Source organism: Heteronotia binoei, chromosome 5 (assembly GCF_032191835.1).
Source record: "Heteronotia binoei isolate CCM8104 ecotype False Entrance Well chromosome 5, APGP_CSIRO_Hbin_v1, whole genome shotgun sequence".
NCBI lineage: Eukaryota > Metazoa > Chordata > Lepidosauria > Squamata > Gekkonidae > Heteronotia > Heteronotia binoei.
Window position 1 is genome coordinate 136,129,871 of NC_083227.1, and position 15,538 is coordinate 136,145,408.

The window sequence follows — 15,538 nt, forward strand, 5'->3', positions numbered from 1 at the left end:
TGATATTTTCATTAAGATCTTGAATATTTAAATCCTTACTTATGGTATACAGAAGAGGATTCACCTTGTTCTTGTTAACATCAATTTTGTACCATATTTGTACTGGGCTAATTGGGCTCTGACTCCATAGTAGATCAGCCAACTTATGAGCTGGTTCCCTTATAAATCTGTGTGATTTTACTTTATGTTCTTTGTTTACATCCAGGCAGTTGCACCATCCATTTTTATCTCTGACCTATGAAGTTTTCATCTGGCACCTCTCCTTTGTCATCTCATTGTTTCCATTTTCAATAACAAGCCCCCATTCTGCTGCTGGGGTGAAAAAATTTTGATGCTGACTTTTACATGGAAAATATTTCACCTCCCATATTTAAACATAATCTCTATTTATAGTTGTCAGAGGGTTGTTGTGGAATAAATCAGTCATGTTAGATAAACTAAATGTGGGGTATGAAGCATGGACAAACCCCAGTGCTTGTACATTGCCAATTTGCCTTCTTTTGTGAACACTATTTAAATTTTGCTAACCTTATTTGTTTGCATCAGATTTTCCTGAAAAACCCATCACTGGTAAGGGGGACAATCTTTTCCCAAAGTGTGTTTTTGCCTGCCCTGAGAACACCTGTGTTTTTGAACTGTTAGAGCTCTTGTTTGGGGCATGTTACATGGTTCTGTTCTTTTTCATTATACATGTAGATACTACTTGGACCCCAACATCAGTGATGGGCACTCCATTGTATCTCAGGAATGGTAGCTATTGGTCTTACCCACCAATTTCTCCCCTGTGTTCTTTCCTCTACCCTCCTTCCTTCCTTGATTCCTACATAATTTGAAATTTGGAATTGCATTCTCATCCAAATGCCTCTGTCTTGAAGATGTGTGTGATTTTCCTTTTAATATGCATTATTTCTGATTTTTATTCTGTTTGGGCTTTCTGTATATTCCTTTACGCCTTCCAAACTTGCAGCAGCAAATTTCATCTCCTTCATATGTGCCAATGGATTACTAGGGCTATTCTTGAAGGGCTCCCCAGGTGACAATGGCATCACTAGGGATTAGTGTCTCGTTTTATATAGGGAGGCTAGAAGACAGTCCAGCAGTTCAGCTACCTGGGGTGCATCATCTCCTCAGATGCCAAGATCGACAAGGAGATTGACAACAGGCTGGCAAAGGCAAACCGTGCATTTGGCCGACTGCACAAAAGAGTGTGGAGCAACAAGCATCTGAAAAAAGGCACAAAGATCAATGTTTACAAAGCGGTTGTGATGACAACCCTCATCTACGGCTCCGAATCGTGGGTTTTATACCGTCATCACCTGCGACTCCTTGAGCGCTTTCATCAGCGCTGCCTTCGCACCATCCTCAACATCCACTGGAGTGGCTTTGTGACCAACACTGAAGTCCTCAAGAGGGCGGAGGTTACAAGCATCGAGGCACTGCTGTTGAAGACGCAGCTGCGCTGGGCAGGGCATATTTCTAGGATAGAAAACCACCGCCTTCCCAAGATTGCTCTGTATGGCGAACTTTCCACCGGCCATCAAAATAGAGGGGCACCAAAGAAGAGGTACAAGGACTCCTTGAAGAAATCCCTTGGCACCTGTCACATCAACCATCACCAGTGGACTGACCTAGCCTCAGATCGCAAAGCATGGAGGCACACCATCCACCAGGCTGTCTCTTCCTTTGAGAACGCACGCATAGCTGGTCTTGAGGACAAAAGGAGATTGAGGAAGAATCGCACTGCTACAGCACCAACCCCAAATCAGACTTTTCCCTGCAGCCACTGTGGCCGGATCTGCCTGTCCCGCATTGGTCTTGTCAGCCACCAGCGAGCCTGCAGCAGACGTGGACTACTGCACCCTTCTTAAATCTTCGTTCGCGAAGTCAAGCCGAGAGAGTAGACAGAATTAGGTAGAGTGCAGAATTGTAAGCCATCAAGGCAAACATAGCTTATTAACTATGTATTGTATCCTGCCAGGCACTAAACAGTAGTGATGATTTTTTTTGCAGTCCACAGGAATGGATACAACAAGTTTACTGAGTCCCAGTAGGGGTAAGTAAATAACTGATGAACTGTGTTTGGGGTTTTTTTTGATGAATCAAAAGTTGTATAAATCTGTTTTAGATATTCTTCAGTGACAAAGCTAATGCCCAATTGTTATAGCCTCTGTTACAGAGCTGGAAATCTGCCCTTTAGTGTTTAGCAAAAGCTCCATAAGAAGTGTTTAGCAAAAGCTCCATAAGAAGTGCTTTGTGCTTAAATTGTTTGTTCTTTATCCTAGTCTCGGAATTGAAGATGATAGCACATCTCTGCCCATAACCCTTGCTTCCCCAACTACCACTCACTAGTTCAGAGGTCTCAAACTCATTTGCTACAAGGGCCAGATCTGACATAAATGAGACTTTGTGCAGCCTGCTAGACAAAAGCTCCACCTGGCCCCAACTGCTTTTGGAAAATGTGGCAGGTACCAGCAAAGGTGTCAGTGGCTGTCATGGCACTGACAGGGAGAACACTTGGGACACTTCTCATAAAAGCAGGCTCAATTGTCAAAATGTGGGTTGCCTGAGCACATTTAGTTCCTATCTCAGTGGTATTTTTGTGCTGTACCCCTTTATTTTCATATAAATGAATGATTGTCCATTACTCTAACTAGTTAAAGTGGGGGGGGGTCGGGTTGTGGCAACACCTATTGGTACTGAGTACCAGCAACTTTTCTGGGGGTTCTCCCAAGTACTGAGGGGGAACTTGTATACAAATGTCAACCGGTTTTTGGGGCAATGCCCCACCCGAGAGAACAATCACCAGGCGGTAGGCTTTGTTGTTCAGAGAAACAGCTTTATTTTCACTTCTGCAGAAGAGGAGAGGAAGACCATGGTACAAGGCTGTCTCCCTCTGGCTAACTCATGGTCAAACCTGAGCATATATAGATCCCCGACGTCATAAATCCCTGCCTCCCTCTGTGGCAAACAGCCAATCAGAGTTCACAGTCTAGCTTCCACGTCCGCTGGCTCAGGTTATGACCATATCAAATACAAACATCCTACAACCATATAAGGTAAACATCCTACAGCATCATTTTCCCTTTGTTTTATTTTATTAAATTCAAAGTTCTAAACCTAATATAACTCTACAACTAATACCTGCCCTAATGGCCTATTTGTTAAAATGATACTGATTTAGCTTACTAAGATTCTAAAAATGCCTTTTACTTAATACATTTTAAACTTAACTTATAGCAATTAGAACAAATCTTCAGCTCTCCTTTCTACGTTGCTATGAGACCAAGAGGAAACGGTTTAACCACAGACAAAGGCCGGAAATTGCTGCCAGCAGAGAGATAGGTACACAGTTTTAATAGGTCAGAGGAGCGATACTTTGCCGTCTCTGCTAGTTATTCATTTACCATGCTAAATATTGATTCTGCCTTGTTTCTTAGCAAGCCTTAAAGCGAATAAAAAGCATTTATATTTATCTAAGATTATATAGAGCTAAAATCTATAAAGAAGCAATAGGCAACATATGTTTAGTAAGCTATTAATAAACTTTTAAGAGGAAACGCTTAACCACAAGTCACAGGAAACTAGCATAAGCCAGATGCTCCTGTGTTTGTGGTTTGGTTTTATAGGCCAGGTGTTATGTTGGTTTTGCTTCATATTTAATTTTCAAATGTCAGGAACAAAAGGTGGGGGCTCTTTGGCTCCTAGTAACTGGAACAAAGCTTTCATAGAAAATGCTTGCAATGGGGGGGTTTCTTGTTGCCTCATTGAATGTATGCCTTATATAGAGAAACACAATTGAATAAATGAACATTATCATTATTAATTTCCTAACACAAATACCTGCGCTCTTAAAAAAATCACTGGGTAAAAGCAAATGCTGGCTTGGAGATACTGCTGCAGTGGTGCCAAAATCGCCCTCCAACTAATTGGTGGTCCTGCTGTCACTGAAGGTCAAGCAGAAAGACACATCACATCTCTTTGAGTTTTACAGGTTGTTATTTATTTATTTTATTTATACCCACCTTATCCCATGAGTGGGCTCAAGGTAGCTTACAACATAAAGCTCATCAAGCAATAAAAACAAAACAATGAATGACACAATAGATAGTAACAAAGACTCATGTTTATGTCAGGCATGTCCTCCACACCCATTCCCATCTGGTATAACGATGGGCATTTTGTTAGTGTGCCATTTGGAAGTTAATTTGAAAATTGAGAACTGACTTTCTAATGGTTAGTTGCTAACATGCATAAAATACTGTGTTAAATACTGCTCTGTAGGGATTTATTCCTGTTTTCTTATAGTAGGTAGACATTACTGTAGGAAGAACCTATATCTGCTAGGATGATTTTCTACACTGTGGGCTGATTTCAAAGAAAATCCCCTCTCCATTAACAACATATGATACAATGAAAAATGTAATATTTTTGCTTGTATTTATTCATATCAGAATAATGGTGTTTTTAAAAAACTGACTATTGACCCAAAGTGCAGCTGGACAAGACATATATAAGCAAAAGACAATACAGATTGCTGGAGTATGAAAGAAAGTAAAACATTAGTTTTCCTGTAGAGTAAAACTTCACTGTATCTAATAGTAATTGGGTGGCTCATCTAAACCATAAAAGAAGCAAAACCAGGCCACCTACAGACAGGGAAGGTGTGCCTTTGGACTCAGGGGATTTTCCATGTATGCAGCAGAATACGGCATTAAAGGAAACAGACCTCCTCCCCAACTAGTTCAATAGGGATGGTATGTGTTCTAGGAGACATGGAATGCTGAGAGCAGATGAGATTCAGTTACAAGCTCATGAAAACATAGAATTATGGAGAGAAAGTTGATTATGTATGCATTTCCAGCTCTCCTGCCCCCATGCAATACAGGCCACCAGTTTGTTTCTCCACAAGGAAGAGTAAACAAACTGGTGGCCTGTATTGCATAGGGGCAGGGGAGCTGGAAATGCATACTTACATTATCAACTTTCTCTCCATAATTCTATATGTTTTCATGAGCTTGTAACTGAATCTCACTTGCTCTCAGCATTCCGTTTCTCCTAGAACACATATCATCCCTATTGAACTAGTTTCCTAATTTTTCTATCAAGTGTAACATGACTTGATCATCATTTTAGGTAGTACTGTTCATTTAAGCCCAGCGGCAGTGCTCTAAGTACATTTGGTTAGCAAAGACTTTCACTACTTTCTCCCCTCTTAATTAGTCTAGCTAGCATTGAATTTGCATAAGACATTCTTTACATTAATTTTTAATTACAAGGTCTATTAGCTTGTTAAATTATAAACACTGAAATTTACTTAACTTACTGTATTGTCTCTTTTATTAAATGGAACATCTAAAATAATATTCTGGTTGATGAACCCTCATATTAGATTTATTAGATTTAGATTAAACCCTTCATGTGAGTGCTTAGTAGTAATAACACTGTTAAGAAACAGCGTTGAAATCAAGTTGGAATTTTTAAAAAATGATAAAGGCTAATTTTTTGTAACGTTGTTCAGAGAAAAATGTTTGCACTATGTGACGTAAACACATTTGACGGGAGAAACAGAGGAAATGAACAAGAAAACATGAGATGAGAAAATCCAGGGGTGGAAATACCATATTCTGACAACAGTTGGTGCAGAAAGGAAATTTCCTCAGAAGATGTCCATGTAATAATTCTAGACAGTCCACCAGGCCCAGCCCTGCCACCAGGCAAACTAGGTAATTGCCTACGGCTCTGGCCTTCTGGGGGTGCCGAGTTGGGGGCCTTCAATGTGACTCAGTGACATTATCAGTGCAGGAGGGTTGCCAGAAGTTAGCCTTGCCTAGGGTGTCAGGCAGTCTAGGGCCGGCTCTGCAGTCCACTGATGGTAGTCCCCCCCCCCCACAAAGAAATCTTAATAATTTGAAATTTATTCACTTTATTGAAAGCAACCATTCACCCCGCTTCAGGTGCTGTTTTCCCAGTTTGAAGGACTTCATTTGGACAAGCTGCAGCTGTTCTTGCACACTGACTGAGCTAACTATAACCAGTGATTGACTGAACAAGTTTCACTATGCCACTGGAAACCATTCTTTTTGCTGCCTGAAGTGATTTGGCAAAACTCCCACTATCTGTTCAATGATGAGCTGCAGCATAGGAATGGGTTATTAGACAGTAAATGCCATATATAAAGATGCACATTGGCCTGTCTGTGTGATGAAGGGCATGACATAATAGCCCCTAGACTTGGGCTAGTGGAATGGGAAGGGAGAGAGGAGTCAGTCAGGAAAGGAAGGAAGTTCAGGAAAAGGGAAAGAAAATTTAAACAAAGCTTTGAGAAAACATCACAGTGAATGTTATAGAGGGATAGAAATGAGGCTAGGGCATCAAAGATGTCAGGAAATGACCGACTTCCGGTTTCGGTGACCCGATCTGAGGAGCGACTTGGAGCAGCGCGTCCAGAGTCGCTTCTCAATCAAGCAGTGGAGGGTCTTTCATTTTGGGAGTCCCGATTCTGGGATGGGTCCCGGAAGGCAAACAGCTTGAGTTGTGGATCGGGGTTGACAGCAGCAGCTGTTTCCAGATCCTGGCTCACTGTGAGCCTCGCTGCCCCTATTTTTAAATGGCCCTGGGGTTGACGGCCAGACTTCTTTTCTTCTTTTCTCCATCTAACATCTCTGTATGAACTGGACAAGCTGCATCACTGTTATGAAGATTGTAAGTCTTATTTCTTTTTATTATTGAGTTCTGAGGCACTGCTTCGTCAAACAGGGGAAGCAGAGTGATGGGACAGGAGCGGAACATAGAGACAAAGATTGAGAAAGGGCGGGGAGGAACTCTCTCTTTCTCTTTCAAGGCTTCCAAAAGATCCTGCCTAATCTGGTGATTTCTGTAACTCTGGCATGACAAATATGAACCACACCAGTTTCTAATAATAGTAAAGACTTGATGGCTGAATTGAATTGATTTGGTTTAATCCTTTTTCTGGAGAAAGATTTGGCTTTTGGAAAGTTGTTTGCAAGTTGTTTGCAAGTATATATGAATGAGAACAACAACTGGTGCAAGAAGCAATTTGAAGTTTGTGTGAGCCCTAAATAGACATTTAAACTTTTGTGGGTTTTGTATACTGGATTATAAAACACATCTATACTGTTGGCTGATGGAAGAATATCTATGGAAATTTCCAAAGTGGATTACAAATCCCTGATGGTGGATATTATGGATATAACCCTCTAATTTTGGTCTTGTTTTTTATATGGTTTGATTATTCTTGACTTTTTATTTTTTTATATCCATTTTTCTTTTTTATTTTCTCTCCATATCATATCTGGACTTTTTCATTTTCTTATTTTTAATCTGGGAACATTTGGATCACTGTGTTTTGGTTAATTTTATCCCCCCCCCCCTTTTGGGATATTTTTGGGATATTTGATTTTTGATTCTACCTGTGGATTACAAATGGGGCCCTGGATTACAATTTATAACCTGGAGCTGTTGGATGAGTTTGTTAAGACTTGGACCTTATTGAACTAACAATGTTAGAAAAGACGTCACAGCGAACTGTTTCTGTTTCAGTGAGTTGAATTGTTTTGGCTAGGTGGCACTAAAGATGTTCTAATTTTTTTTTGTTTAATATAAATTTTATCATTGTTTTGGGTTTGCTAAATTGTGGATAGCAGTTAAGAGGTTGTTGTTCTAAGATTATTGTATAACATTGGTATTGTTTGAAAGATACTAGCTTATCTAATATAATTAATATTAAACAAGAGCTCCTAGAGAACAGAAAACAGACAGCAGAGACTAATAAAGCTTTAAAATTACTGGATGCACAGGTGCTGGACAATACACAAAAGGTGGAACAACTGGGAAAAGAACAGAATGTTCATGACACTAGACTGCTACAGCTGGAAATAGATAGAGCAGCCTATATGCTGAGGTTCCAAAATGTGCCAGAAGAAAAAAACCTGAAGATCTACAAAAAATACTAAGTGAGGCACTGGCAAAAATTCTACAGGTGACTCCTGAAAGGGTGCAGGAAGAGTTTGATCAAGTTAAACATGTACCATCAAGCTTAATGAGACGGAATAAATTGCCTAGCGAAATTCACTTGAAACTTACAAGAAAGAGGACTAGAGGTGACATTTTGAAGCAAGCAAGAGATAAACCAGTGACGATAGCAGGAAATTTGGTGAAAATCTTGAGAGAGGTACCATGACCAGTGAGACAAAAGAGGAGAGAATATCAAACTTTGACAAGCTTTTTAAGAGAAAGAGAAGTACCCTATACATGGCTACTGCCGGAAGGTTTAATCTTTACCTATGAAGAGAACAGATATAGGATAAATTTCATCTTTAAAGCTCAGTATTTTTTGGATAGAGTGAAAGAAAAAGAGGGGAAAGAAAAGAAGGAAGAGGAAGAAGGCTCTGATGAAGAGGACCCAAATAAACCACAGAAATATCAGATAAAACTACAGACTAAAAAAGATAGTGATAAGAAAAACTCATAATGGCATCAATAATCTCTATTAATGTGAATGGACTTAATTCTCTTGTAAAAAGGAGAAAGACCTTTAGATATTTGGCAAAATTGGAAATGGATATAATTTGTTTGCAAGAAACCCATATTATAGCTAAAGACTAACACCTTCTGGAAAACAAGAAACTTGGCAGTTTGTTTGTAGTAACAGTCAGGAATAAAAAGAAAAGGGGTGTGGCAATTTATGTTAAGGACAAATATAATCCACAATTACAGTATGCTTCTGAAGATGGAAGAATCCTTTTAGTGGAAGTCATGGTAGACAATAAAAAAATCCTAATTGCAAATATTTATGCCCCGAATGATCACCAGGAGAAATTTTTCCAAGACTTACATCTCAAAATGTCAAATCTGGAATATGCAGAATACTGCATAGTAGGAGACTTTAATGCAGTTTCTGACAGACAACTGGACAAAAAAACAGATAAGCACACTAAAATTAAAAGTCCTCAACTACCAACAAGTTTTTGGAAGTTAGTAGAAGAACTGGGCCTGGTTGATGTATGGAGAACAAGATATCCAAATTTGAAAAATTTTATTTTTTCAAAGACTGGAAGGACATTCTTATTTTAAGAATCATTGGTTTCGGAAATTGTTGTACCACACATGGTCATGGCTAAAACCAAGAATTTACCAGAAAATTCCAATATGGGTATCTCCAGTGGAAGCATTCACTCCTCCAAATCTTTTAAAACCCAATCAGAGTTATAGATATGATGATCTGCTGGAAAAAGACAATCAACTGGAAACCAGAGAAGAGTTAGAAAAAAATGGACATTCAAATGAGTTGGTGGTTGAGAATGCAAGTTGAATCTAGGTATGCTAAAGACAAGACAATAGATTTTAATACAAAACAGTATTCATTTGATAAAATCCTTCTAGGTCCTCAAGAAAAGCTGATTTCTAAGCTTTATGCATACCTATTACAGATGAAGATGCAAGATGAGGTAGTAAAAGATTGCATGGTCCAATGGGTGAAAAACTTGAATCATAACATTGCATTAGAAGAATGGGAGAGGTTGTGGAAATTCAACATTAAACTAACCAAATCTATAACCTTTAAAGAAAATCTGTATAAGATGTTTTATAGATGGTACATGACTCCACAGAAATTGCATAAAATGTATACTAACATGTCTAACAAATGTTGGAAATGTACTAAACATGTGGGTTCTTTTTATCATATATGGTGGACATGTGAGATGGTGAGACTATTGAAAAATGGTCCATGAACTATTACAGAAGATTCTGAAGACACAGATTCAATTCAAACCAGAATTGTTTTTACTGAATATATATCCTGAGGATTACTCTAAAGAGACTAAACATTTGTTGGCACATATTAACACTGCAGCCAGGATTCTTTTGGCACAAAGATGGAAGATTCAGGAGATTCGCATGAGAACGGACTAGGTGGGGAAAATTCTGGAAATGGCTGAGCTGGACTACTTATCCCAGTTGTTGGCTGGGAAATCTAAGGAAGAAGCAAGAAAACACTGGTTGAAACTCTATATTTGGCTAGATACTCAAGACTTCTAAGATTCTTTGGTGTGAACTTATATCTCCTTTCTCCTGTATTTTTCATTATAAGATTGCCTTTGTCGGAAATGTCAACTTGAATAGGTACTTTAACAGAAGACTTAAAACATAAATGTATCAAAATGCTGATGACCTAAAATTAAGAGATGATATGTGACAATTTATGTATTTTAAGAAAATATACTAGTTGCAGACTTGTATTCTATGAAAGTATATTGCATGCAGATCAAATCAGATTTATAACTATAATTTCTTATTCCACTTTATCCCTTACCCTCAATTTCTGAAAACTAATAAAACTTTTAAAATACAAAGATGTCAGGGAACAGCTCAGATGATAGTTCAAATGAGGGTTGGTGCTTTAAATATTTTCTTGCATCTTACCATGTCCTATGAACAGACTGGGAAATTGATTGTCTCCAGCTTCCCTTTCTAATCTTAGGTGAGAACTAAAGTTCAATTGAGATGTCCCCAGGGTGCTATAGCTTGGTACCACTACTGTTTTTACACCATTATTTATTTATCTAAAACATTTCTATGCCAACTTTCCATCCAAATAGGTTCCCCAAGAAGGCAAACATAACATTTCGACATTTCAATAACATTTAAAATAAAGTATAAAATAATTCAATTATAAACATACACCACACAATTATGCAGGGCCTGTAAAATGGAGCTGTTCAGTCAGGCCTTTGGTTGATATCTGGCTTCCCCTGTTCTAACTAGCCCCCCGCCCGGCATCTAGCCATGTGAATTATGATACCAACTTGTACTTTTGGTTGGGGGTTGGGCCCAATTATAATCTTAATGGCCCTGTCTGGAGTCACACACAGTTATAACCTTTATGTTTATATGCTACCATTTCACCATCATATAGTTTAACTGGGGGTTTTAGATTTTAACTTAAATGATATGAAATTGTTTTTACATGTTTTGTTGTTGTATTTTGCCCTGTCCTGAGCCTGCTTGCAGGGGACAGTGGGATAAACATTGTCTAAATAAACACCAAAACCAGGGAGGAGGGCCAATAACAGTTAGTGGGGGTATGCCAAACCAAGCAAAAAAATTCTTCATCCTCCGATACAAGACGACAATAGAGGAAGATAAATGAATCTGCCAACCAAATTCTCACAGCTAAGACTGCAGTGATGACACCTTTAATTTGGAAACTACAAGTGTAGGATATACACACTGGTAATATTGGTCCACTGTACTCTGAAGCATGCATATGACGAAAAAATCCCTGTTTTCCAATGGTCATAGGGAGATGGATATTTCTCTAGCAAAATTACCTTAATTAGTCTTTTCACCTCATAGGATTGTCTTTGGCAATTAAACACAGAGAATTGGTACTACTGCCGCCGAAACTGTGGACAAAGGCCACATGCAACAAAATCGAGGAAGACCGCTAATGGCAACAAGGGATGGTTGGTTTGCTACAGCTCACCAGCTCCTGACTAATGAATCTATCCCATTCTGTACCCACTTGTAATTCCCCAGAAGTGTATCTGGGCTGCCTGGGTTCTTTTCTCAGTCATCAGAGACCCCAACTTCTAGGATCTAACTGAAAAATGTCAACTGTACATAGAAACCACTTCCTAAATGTTATTTATTGATGTGTGTACTTTTTGTTCATCTCAGAGTTGTAGTAGTGTCTAGTATAGTAGCGTAGTATTCTCCATCACCATTTGTGCTATCATCCACTTAATTCCTTACTCAGCCATCACTGATTGGAAACTATTTAATTAAAACAAAAGCTACAAGTACTTTAGAAAGATCTGAGCATTGTGACAAGGGAATGTGGAATGCCCTGAAATAATACACACAAGCCCATTTTGCAGCCTCAGTAACCTCAGATTGTACGGAACTGGACAGGAAAGAAAACATCTCCATTTAAAGTGATGGACTGAGAAATTGTTTGCCATACTGCCAAGAAGAAATAAGATGCATTACTTTTGATATCCTGACTGGAATTGCCCCAAAAGTTGGGGGAGCTCCGCAAATCTTGAGATAAATGGGAAATGTGGGATCTCAGCCCCCATTTCAGGACAGATCAAACAGAACCCCTCCTAGCCAGGGAGAAAAAGGTTAAAAGATTTCTCTTACTGCAAGCTGTAGTTGCTAAGGGGACAGGAAATGACTCGAAAGCTGAGTGAAGTCTCCAATGACCATGCTGTATTTTTATAAGTTTCATTTGTCCTGTTTCCATGTTTCAGGAAGAATTACCAAGGTAAAATCAGTAATCAGAGAAATCTAGTTAGTGCTTGGGTTTCCCCCCCACCCCCACTCTAGGTTTAGCAGCCTTGTTCTGCTATGTATTTTATTGCCGTTGTATTCTTAGATGCATGTAGGAGCATTTTCTAGTTAAAAGAGGTTTTTTTTCCTTTTAAAGATCTCAAACTGGGCCTAAACTATTCACCTATGGGACAAGCATTCATTTCCACAGAGATCAAAGATCTGTCTGAGCTAGAGAGTTAGCAGGCAGGGAAGGATGGGGATAATTATTCAATAATACTTAAAAGGATAATTATTCAGTATTCAATATGCACATTCCTATTCTGAACAAGAAATTATGAAGAATTTCCTATTCTGAAGAAGAGAAAAAAGGAAATAAAAGTGTGTATGTGTTCTAAAGTCTGCAAGCACTCTTCTCCTTTGCAATATTTTCTGGAATATCATTTCCCAAGCAACACTGGATATGCAGCAGGGGGCACTGTGACTACATGGTACAGAGAGATTTCAAAAATCTGAAAAATAAGGAACAAAGTTCATTTCAAAACAAATGCTGAAAGCCCTTCAGACAAAAGCTGACATTGTAAGGCAGGCTATGTGATAAAGTAAAGCATATCCTTTTGTTCTAGGTTGTTTGCTTAGTCAACAAGGTGCAATTCTGGCAAATAGGGTAGAAAGTTTCAAAAGCCTTTTATAACCAGCATTGATCACTTTTGCAGTTACACATTTGCCCTAGTTTGTTGAATGGATGATTTGTGTCTGTCAATACCTAGATCAATCAATGCCAGTTAGTAAGATATAAAATGGCATGTTCAAAGCTTTAAACAATGAGGATCATTTTGTAATTGCCTTTGGGGAGTTGTTCAAGCTTCTGTGCTAGTCTGAGAGACAAGATATTAGGCAAGGGTGATTTTTTTTTAACTAAGGGAAAAGTAAAGCCCTATATTAGTCCTAGAACTAGTGATTTATAAATCTGATGAAGACTGACCAATGGGTTTAAGAAATGATATTTTTCAGTGGCAAAGTATCTTCATGTGTTCTATTAGGGTTCACAAGTTAAAGCCCATTTATTCAATAAATATTTTGTCTGATCTAGGTCTTCCCTCCCTATGATGTGTTGTGAGGGCCCTTCTCCAGCCATACAGAATGCCTACCACCCCCACAACTTGTCTCTCAAGTTGCTAGTAGGTCAGTCCATCATATGTGGCTACCCTTCTCTCTTTTAAAATCTCTAGAGAGCCATGACAATTTCACTCCTCAGGTCATCTGTCTCGCTCACAGAGACATCCACAGACAGAGTAGCCCATTGTCCTTTAATTACAAACCCTCACTCAAAGATTTCACTGAGTTATTGAGGTTGGGAGCTCATACACTGTTCTATTCACACACTGTCACCATTTATTCATATCCTAAAATAGAGGTGTCAGACTCATTTGTTATAAGGGCTGACATAAGTATCACTTTGATAGAATGGGCCATGCATGCCATAAAATGTAACATGAGGTGCTGGAGATATAAACTTTATACAGGTGATTTCTGATGTCGAATGGCAATAGCAGATGAGTGACAATAGCAGGCATGACTGTATTAGGTGAAATGCAGAAGGGTAGTAAGAGTGGAGATGCCAGCGTTGGTAATGAGAGGAAACCTAGGTCTCAGTTCCATCCAGGAAGATTCAGTCCAGGAGGAAGTAAAGCACAAACGGACATAAGCCTGGCATTAGAAACCTCCGAAAGCCCAAAGAGCACACAACCAAATGATGCTACAAAAACTTATAGAAAAAACATATAGATTAATGAATGCATTTAATCATACGTGCTGTCTCGTTCAAAAACACTTGAAGCAGTTCATAGAGAGCAGCTGCTCCATTTCACAACAACCCTTAAGGACACAATTTTTTGAAAAAGTTCTAATGGTTCCGTAGAGCTTCCAATACGATCCACAGTCCAGAAGAGCCCAAAGTCCCTTATGTGGAGGTCTTGTGTGACAGGACACCTGTAAGACCCCGTTTCCCAGAATCGCTTCCTCAGGTGCATGTGTGCTCCAAGGGACACTGCTACTTACACAACACTCTCATTGAGTCCAGCACGGACCGCTGACATCTCCAAACGCTCAGGCCTGGACTCAACGAGAGTGTTGTGTAAGCAGCAGTGTCCCTTGAATATGTAGTTTGGAGCACGCATGTGCCTGAGGAAGCAATTCTGGGAAATGGGGCCTTACTGGTGTCCTGTTGCACAAGACCTCCACGTAAGGGACTTTGGACTCTTCTGGACTGTGGATCAAGTATTGGAAGCTCTACAGAGCCATTAGAACTTTTTCAAAAATTCACTTGTGTCCTTAAGGGTCATTGTGAAATGGAGCAGCTGCTCTCTATGAACTGCTTTTAAGTATTTTTGAACGAGACAGCACATATGATTAAATGCATTCATGAATCTATGTAAGTTTTTTCTATAGGTTTTTGCAGCATCATTTGGTTGTGTGCCCTTTGGGCTTTCGGTGTGTCTTTTCTGAAACACAGCCTTCTCATTTTTCTGGATTGACATTAGAAACCAACATTCAGTTGCTGAACTAAGAGTAGCAGTGCTCTTGCAAGGGAATTTCAGAAGCAGCTTAAAAAGAGAGACTGCTGAATTGCAATTGATAATGAAGCTCAAGACAGCGCAGGACTGAACTGAGACCTAGTTTTCCTGTCTATTACCAACGTGTGCTATTATCATTTGGCATCTGAAATTACTCTACTCTCTAAGAAGAACCAGTCCAAGTGTTCCAATTTCTAATCACAATTGTTTTTAAAGAAAACAAATCTAGATAGGAACAGAGAAACCTTTTTTATTTTTATTTTTAAAAAACAACTTTTCAGAATAAGCCAAAACAATTTCCTCAATGCACATTGTGCTTTTAAGTGTAAGACTTACAAGTAACACTCAGGTAGACTTCTCTTTAAGACAGATGAAGCTTTATTATGATTTGTTACAGGCATTCTAGCTCCCATCAGGATGTAGCCAGGAAAAACCTATGTTAGGCAAAGCACTCCAAAATACCCTCAATATTCCTTCCCTCTCCTACTATCCAAATCTTAGTCAAAGCAATAAAAGAAAACAGTACTTTTGCTTTTAAAGAAAACACTACATATTTCAAAGGGGACAACGTGCTATCAAAGGGTGTGGCCAGATGGTAGATAAGGAGGGGTTAAAACATGAGTGTTTCCTGGCTGCAGACAATTTGCACAGGAATGCGTTCATGTTGT